This window comes from Myotis myotis, unplaced genomic scaffold (genome assembly GCF_014108235.1).
Source record: "Myotis myotis isolate mMyoMyo1 unplaced genomic scaffold, mMyoMyo1.p scaffold_m19_p_2, whole genome shotgun sequence".
Taxonomy (NCBI): Eukaryota; Metazoa; Chordata; class Mammalia; order Chiroptera; family Vespertilionidae; genus Myotis; species Myotis myotis.
This window is the reverse complement of record NW_023416324.1, coordinates 80,088,414-80,097,287: the sequence shown is the minus strand read 5'-3', so window position 1 is coordinate 80,097,287 and position 8,874 is coordinate 80,088,414. Positions and strand designations below refer to the sequence as shown.

The window sequence follows — 8,874 nt, the reverse complement described above, 5'->3', positions numbered from 1 at the left end:
GCCAAAGAGCCGCATGTGGCTCGCGAGCCACAGTTTGCTGACCACAGCACTAAGTAATAGGTACATTTATTATCCCTATAGAATGGAAGAGGAAATCTAAATCATGCTGGCAGTATATGGCAGTCAGAATTCAAACTTCTGTTTGACGAACCCCAACTCTATGTTATGCTGTCTATGTCCTCCATCTCTCAATTGGAGTACAGCTTTCCCAAGAAGAAACACACAGGTGGTGATTATTTAGGGGACTTCATTCAGCCGCTCAGTGCCCACATGTTCTCTAAGAACATGCCTGAGCTCGGGCTTCCCTGTGTACCCTGCAGGCTTCTCTCTTTACTTCTCCCACAGGCCAAGTCCTATGGAGGTGCATTGTGCTGGGGGGTAAGAACCACTCAGGGTGACCAAAACAAAACAAAAAAAAAGAGACAATATGAATAACTGAATAACTTGGTAGTAAACCTTTGGCAATTGAATTACCAATTTGCTTTCAGCAAAAGTGAAGGGGTACCTAAGGGACTTGTTAGCTGATAAGTAAGTTACTAAAAGGGATTTTGGATGAGAGTTCATCGCCACATGATTCTTGGCATGTAATTCAGAGTTAAAAACACTGAAGAACTTGCTATACAAGAATATATGAATTCCCATCCAACCATATGAGTTAGTTTTTTTCAGTGAGTACATTTACTTATAAAATAATAGAAATAGAATTAATGTTAATCATGTCTCAGAGCTCCATAAATAATTAATATTCACTTATAGATATATGACTACTTGGGGGAAATACTCATCTTATTAACAAATGAACTTTTAATAAAAATTTTACTTTTTATATGTAGTTAGCATTTTCAAAGTATAATTATTTATATTTTATTTTAATGTATTATATAACAACTAGAGGCCCGGTACACAAAATTTGTGCAGGGAGGGGGGCGTTCCTCAGCCCAGCCTGCACCCTCTCACAATCTGGGACCTTTCAGATATCCCTCTCACAATCCAGGACCACTGGCTCCTAACCATTCACCTGCCTGCCTGATTTCACCCCTAAAACTCAAGCTTCTTTTTTTATTTTTAATATTTATATTTCTTCTTTATTTTTTTTTAAATTCAAGCTTCTTGAGAACATGAGGCATTTAAGATTATTCCATATTCCTTACAGAGAGCTAAGCATGGTAAACACAGCAAATACTTAATACTTATGGGCTTCTATACAGTTTCCAACCAGGAATTTCTTACTGTTTTATTTTTTGAATTAAGAAACATTTCCAATTCTTATTCATAAAATTAATCCAAACAGCAACAATAAATATTCAGAGCCACATATCAATAACAAACCAGGAAGGAAAAAAATATTCCAGAGACATCTTAAACAATTTTAAAGAAATACACACCAGGCTAAAAACCTACAGCTCAACCATGGTTACACAACATGTTACATTTATTCCTGCATTTTCTCAATAAGTTCTTCCTTATATCTGCCTTGCTCTTTTCCAACCTGTTGAGATTTGGCTTTGTGTTTAAGAATTTTTTTCCAATCTTTGTCCAGTTTTAGCCTGGTGATAACCACCTTGCTGGGGTGAATGCCCACGTGGACAGTTGTGCGGTTAGCCTTCTCACAATGCACCCGGTCGATGTAGATGGCATGTTTCTTTCTGTGCACCTGTACTACCTGCCGACCTGCTGACCTTTGTAAGTGTCCTCGAACCACCTGGACCTTGTCATCCTTGTGGATGGGCATGGAGAGCAGACATTGTACTTCTGCTGCAGCTCCTTGGAGAGCGGGGAAGACATGATCTTGTGGTGCACGTGCAAGGGGGCATTGAAGTGGCTTTTGTGGTTTTTGCTGCGGTCTGAGGTCACAAAGGGGTTGAACTTCATGGTGACCATTTGGCGCCGGAAGTGCTCCCCAACCAGGAATGTTTTAATAGGCAGTCTCCAAAAACATGAACGGGAAAACCTAAAAGGAGAGTGCTCAGATTTCAGGCATCAGGTGCTATTAGCAGGATTTCTATCCCAATTAAACTCTAATTCTGAGTTCTCAACCGTCTGGACAAACTGCCCCTCACTATCTCCAAAGTTTCTTATTCGTCACTATCCCATTTTCCTCCGCTTCAAACCAAGGTAACAAACAAAACCTTTAATTCTGATCTTCCTCCCAGCAAGGGAACAGCAAACCTCAATCGAAATAATTTTCTGCCAGAAGTCACATCCAAATACTGCGAGACAGGACTATAGCGCTGACTATGTACTTGCACGTAACAGGCTACCCCATTCTAGTGGTAGGTACCCAGGCGTCCTCCACAATCCCACAATCCTCTGGTTGCATACTTCCAGTTTTTCTAGCTCCTCCTTAAGTGGTGTTTCCTCTGTTGCATTGCAACATCCAGGGCCTCTAGTTGGAGAGGATTTTTCTGTTCTTTGACATTGATAGCTGTTTACTATTTGGAATCAGCGAAGTTTCGGGAGTATTGCCACTGCCATGAACATGTCGGTCCCAAGCGCACACATGAAACAACCTCCCATTCAGTCCATGGCTGTTGCCGTCCCGGTTCGCAATGAGAAAGGTACTGTGCTGAGCCGTTTTCCACTCAGATCTTCCTCTTCCTTCCCCAGCACACTCCAGACCTACTCCGGGCCAACCACCACAATGCCACAGACCCTTAAGACCTTCCCCCCTATTTTTTCTACTTTTCCTCATCAAACTCGCACCCTATCGCGTTGCCTAGAGGCACCCCTAATCTCTCTCTGGGGGGTGGGCCAGCCTGGGTGAGGGGCCATGGTGTTCTGATCTCTGGTCATTCCAGTTGCTCTGGCTTTATGGTAGCTGGATTTATATATATATTAGAGGCCCAGTGCACAAAATTCATGCACAGGTAGGGGGTGGGGTCCCTCAGCCCAGCCTGCACCCTCTCCAATCCGGGACATCCCTCTCACAATCTGGGATAGCTGGCTCCTAACTGCTTGCCTGCCTGTCTGCCTGATCACCCCTAACAGCCTCTGCCTGCCAGCCTGCTGCCCTTAACTGCCCTCCCTTGCCGGCCCAATTGCCCCTAACCACCTCTGCCTCAGCCCCTGCCACTGTGGCTTTTTTCAGAAGATATCCGGTCTAAGTAGCATTTTACCTTTTTATTAGTATAGATATATATAAAATTCATAATAACTCAATCCAGATTTATTTCAACATCTTAACCTTTAATCACAGACACTTTAAAATAATTTCACTTTTTTTGTTGAAAAATGTAATAGGGTAATTAATAAAAAACTCTGAAGTATAAAATGTATTATTACAATAGGACATAATTCTATGGGGAAGTAGAATTGAAATACAATTTCAAAGAGAAAAAGGAGCAATTTGAAATGTATGGTCATTAAAATAGGACTTGTAATTTTTTAAAAAGGTGATGATTAAATAAGCAATGTTATAGTTTTATTTTAAAATTGCAATATTTATAACACACCAGACTGGATATTTCATCTTTTGCAACAACTTAAAACTTATGATAAAATTTTTTAGATGCCAGTCTAAAAAATGTGCAATGAGTTGAATAGTATATCAAAATTACTATGATATATTGAAGATGACTGATTTATAATGTGTGTGCGTGTAATTATTCCATGGAGTCAACTTTTTAAGTCCATGGAAATATGGAGAACGTTAAGTCTTATTTTTCTAGATCTTTTTTTTTCCTATGAGAGGGATCCCCAGTCTTTTCCTAGTGTTGTGGACTGAATTGGTTCTGTTACAGAATTTATCAGGCGACCAAAAAATACTCAGGAGTACTTGGAGGTCCAGGATAAACCCATTCATTTTCAGACTAGAGACCCAGTGCCCAAATTTTGTGCACTGGCCAAGGGGGTTTGTCCCTCAGCCCAGCCTGCACCCTCTCCAATTTGGGATCCCTTGGGGGACATTCCTCTCACAATCCTGGACTGCTGGCTCCCGACTGCTTGCCTGTCTGCCTGCCTGATTGCCCCTAACCACTCCCCTGCCAGCCTAATCAACACCTAACTGCTCCCCTACTGGCCTGATCGTCCCCAACTTCCCTCCCTGCCAGCCTGGTCGCCCCCAACTGCCCTCTCCTGAAGGCCCGGTCACCCCCAACTGCCCTCCACTGCCAGCCATCTTGTGGCGGCCATCTTGTGATCACATGGGGGCAGCCATCTTGTGTGAGGATGTGATGGTCAATTTGCATATTACCTCTTTATTATATAGGCTGTTTCACATGTACTAGTACAGTGACTGAGGGGTCAGTTCTCCAAATCCTGAGTAAGCCAATATGGAGGAAGCTTTCCCTTTATACCCTTTGGTTTCTTTGTTTTCTATCTGTTTCCTAACTACCAGGCTTTTGTGGTGGCTTCCTCAGCCCCTCCTGAGTCAGTTAGAAGGGGGAAGTTGGATTGTATCTAACTGCCTGGTCTGGGTGGTGCTAGTGACCTCCCCTCCAGCTAAGCTGTTACATCCTTTGTTTATGGCCCCCTTGCAAATCGGGAGCAATCAGAAAAATGGGTCCCACCAGACCAGCTTGTGGAGAAAGGGGCAGTGACTCAATTATAGGCTACCAAGAATGTACATTAGGTTACTGGCACAGATTCAGATTGCCAGCCCCCTTCCCCCAAAATGTCCCATTCTCCCCATCAGTTTCTCTAAAATTCATTTCTTGAAGCCCTAAGCCCCAAGGTGAGCGTGTTTGGAGACAGAGCCTTTAGGGGGGTAATTAAGGTTAAAGGATGTCATAAGGGTGGGACCAGATGTGAGGACAGATGTCCTTATACGAAGAGAAAGAGATCCCAGAAATACCTCCCCCTCTCTGGCAAGTGCATCCAGAGGAAAGGCTGTGTGAGGACACAGTGAGAAGACAGCCATCCACACGACAGGAAGAGAGTCCTCACCGGGAACCAACTGGGCAGCACCTCAGCTGGGACTCCAGCCCAGAACTCTGAGAAATAACTGTCTATTGTTTAAGCCCCCAGACCAGGGGTGGGCAAACTTTTTGACTCGAGGGCCACAATGGGCTCTTAAACTGGACCGGAGGGCCGGAACAAAAGCATGGATGGAGTGTTTGTGTGAACTAATATAAATTCAAAGTAAACATCATTACATAAAAGGGTACGGTATTTTTTTTTTTTTTTTTTTTTTTTTTTAGTTTTATTCATCTCAAACCGGCTGGATCCGGCCCGCGGGCCGTAGTTTGCCCACGGCTGCCCCAGACTATGGTGTTTGTCACAGTAGCCCTAGCAAACTAATACACCTGGGAAGGGTCCTTTACGTGATCGCTTGGAAGCTGCTGATGGGTACGGGTGAGGCAGGGTTATTAATTGGGCTTCAAGATCAAGATTAGCAACAGCCCAGTGGCGAGGCGGCTGTCAAATATACAATGACTTCCGCATCAGAAGTTTTTGGTTAAATGCACTGAGCACTCCGAGAGCTCAGGGTAGGCAGGATTGCTGGAGAAAATGTCATAGAGAACATGAGCTGGGCAGTAAAAGACAGATGAGCTCTAGGGTGTATTCAGGAGAGAGAGAGAGTGTGAGCAACAGTTCAGTGAAGGAGAGGCCATGATCGTGCCAACGACAGTGAGTGGACCCGTGGGCCTGGGGCAGACCATCCAGCTGAGGAGCGATGGACTCGTCTCTGACCCGAGTCTCACCAGCACGGTTAGGTTGTAGGGTCCTCAGTGGCTTTGGACAAGGACCCCCTGACTGACTGTCTTTATCCACCTGCCCGGAACCTCTGCTCCTCTCATTTCCATCTTGGTACTGAGGTGATCACACCCTCCCATGATTTTATCACCTCCGCACACCCTTTCTTTCTATATTTAGAAATATTCAGCATCATCAGTGGCTGCCCACTTCCTCACACTCCACCCTGCAAGCCCTTCATTCAGCCATTCCCTCAGCCCCTTCATGGACATCGTACAGCCTGTGAAAACTCTAAACAAACACCGAATTGTAAACTTTAAGTGGTGAATTTTATGTTATATGAATTATATCTTGAAAAATTAGATGATATTGAAGAAAATCATCCCTATGAAACACACAGCTAGGAAATAGAATAAAGTACTGGATAATTATTGTTCCATGTAGATTAAATTTTAATGTTTAGACAATTTGATGTAAAGAAGTTTTATTATATTTGTTTTAATGTAAAAAAGAAACCATTGGTAAATGATTGAATAACAATAGTGGGAGTACCGAAGAAATGAAAGGAATGAGAGTCTGAGTGAGAGGAAGAGGGTGGAACCACGGAGGGAAAGGGGAGGGAGCCTGAGGGAGATCTATCTGGCTAGAGAATAAGTGCTGGCTGAAAGAACAGAGTTTCACATTTTGGGTTAGGGTAAACAGGAAATTAACAGCAATTGCTTGCATTAACATTTGAACAAATTTTTACACTGCTGTGCATGCTAATGTAGCCAATTTTAAAGATTAAACCATCTTGTTTGGGATAGGAGCTTGAAAATGGAATGATGAAGAAATTCTGAAAACATATGCTGATGTTAGTTTTTATAGGCAGTGTTTGAATCTCGTGACACACGTCTTTAGGATGGATAAAGCCTGTGCTTCTGGATAAAGGATATTTTACCCCTGGTCTGGGGTTCTCCAACTCTTCTTCTCTCCACCTCATTGGGAGTCCCTAGACCTTTCATTGTCTACAGTGGGCTTCTTCCCAAGCAGCCACCGCCACCTCACAAAGGGGACGTAGCTTGGCCGTTTACTGAAGGGGAGAGTGGTATTGATAGGGGACTTTGGACTGGAAACTCACAGTGTTCCCCTGGGCAGGATGGCTTCCCGGGCTCTTGTCCAGTGGAGTCAAAGAATGAAACCACGCATGAAAGGTGGTATAGCAGGTGGAAATTTATTGAAGACAAGTACAGACTCCCATGTGGGGAGGGGGAATAAGTCCCAACGCACAGACTCCCACGTGGGGAGGGGGAAAGAGCCCCACAGAGTCCCTTTTCCCTACAGTTTATAAAGGCTGCAGATCTGTGTTCCCTGGTAACCCCTCTGATTGGTCACTTCTGATTTGGTCACTATAGCAACTCCTGAGCTCAAAGGTCCAACCTCACATGGGACATGAAGGCTCTCCTCCCCCCTTCCTTGTGGTTTCTCTATTCCCTCTGGGCTTTCTTCCTCCTTCCCTTTATTCTGTAAATATGTACTTTTTGCTACTCCCAGCTCCCTTGTCTTATGAAAATGTACCCTTTTGCAACTCTGTAGCCCTGTGTTTTTCCCATAGACCTCTTAATTTTTAAAATTTCCTAAACCTGCCTTTTTCACTCCCAAAATTCCTATTTTACCCAAAAAAACTCCTTTCAATGTCATCTTAAGAATTTTCCATTGGTTCTCCCCAACCAAACAGAAATGTGAGGGTGAGTGGGAACATGCTTACAAAGTTGGGACTAAAAACACATCTGTAGTGATTATAATCCCCTTGTAAACACACACACACACACACACACACACACACACACACACACACACAGGCAAGCAAAGAGTTAATACCTGCTGAAATAACAGAATTTTTTTAGCTTAAAAGATTTAAGAAAACTTTATAAACCCTCGTCAGAAAAAGTCTTCAGGGTCTCGGGCTAGACAGAGTAATTTTAGACTTGGCAACAAAACCATGATTCAAAGAAGGAAAAATTGATAAATTGGACTTTGTCAAAATTAAAAGCGTTTGCTTATGAAAAGAGTAGCTAGAGTTTGAGAGAAAATATTTGCAAACCACATATTTGACAAAGGATTTATACTTAAAATATATAAAGAGTTCTACAACTTCAATGGTTAGAAAAAAATACCCAATTAGGAAAAAAAAAAAAAAGACATGGAGAGACATTTCACTGAAGAAGATACACAGATGGAAAATAAACATACGAAAATATGTTCAACTTCATTAGCCATTAGAAAAATGCAAACTTAAGGAAGAAACATCAGATAAACTCAAGCTGAGAGACATGCTAAAATAACTGGCCTGTAATCTTCAGAAATGTCAAGGTCACACACACAAAAAAATACAGGAAAACTTCCTGAATAACCAACAGAAAACTCGCAGGAGAGAACCTTGATACCCGAGGACCGAAAATGGAGACCGCATAGAGACTCTTTTTTTATATTAAAAAAATGCAAACTTAACCCACAGGGAGGTCACTGTACCCCATCAGAGTAACTGAAATAAAATATAGCAACAACAGGAAGTGCTGCTGAGAATGTGGAGACACTGGGTCACTCAGTGGCAGTGGGGATATAAAATGGGTCAATTACTCTGGAAAAGTTTGGCAGCACCTTAAAAAACTAAACATGCAACTATCATATAACCCAGCAATTTCACTCTGGGACATTTATCACAAAGAAATGAAAACTCTGTTCATGCAGAAACCTCTACACTAACGTTTTCAGTAGCTTCATTTGAAACATCTCACAAAGGAAATTTAAAAGGTTGTTGGGATCCTAACAGTCTTTGGGCATTCAACACTAACTCTCTGATAGAAGGATAAACAAGATGACAGTTAAGTTCCACTTCTAAAATATTATGATTTTATGTAGAGAACCCTCTTCTAGGCTTATGTGGGAATATAAACACACACACACACACACACACACACACACACACACACACACACAGCAAGTGGTCTTGACTTCCAAAAGTCCCACCAAAAGGCCAGTACAGACACGTTTAGAGATGGGAGACCACCCCCACTGAAGCAGCCCACGGGAATGGGGGTAGAGATCAGGATGGACAGAGGTAACTTGAAAAATAGCCATAATGCCCGTCACAGGTGACGCGTGGAATTTTTGTCAAGGAGAATGTAAGGTGAAACTCTTAGGGGATAGATTATTCCTGCAGCAAAAGAGGTTTGTGTTCTGGAAGTGGGAAGGGAAGGA

General features: G+C 42.8%; 1 pseudogene; it reads right to left on the bottom strand.

The window, feature by feature from the left end:
* Window positions 1-1,432: 1,432 nt before the first annotated feature.
* On the bottom strand, window positions 1,433-1,872 carry LOC118677551 (annotated as a pseudogene).
* Window positions 1,873-8,874: the final 7,002 nt, after the last annotated feature.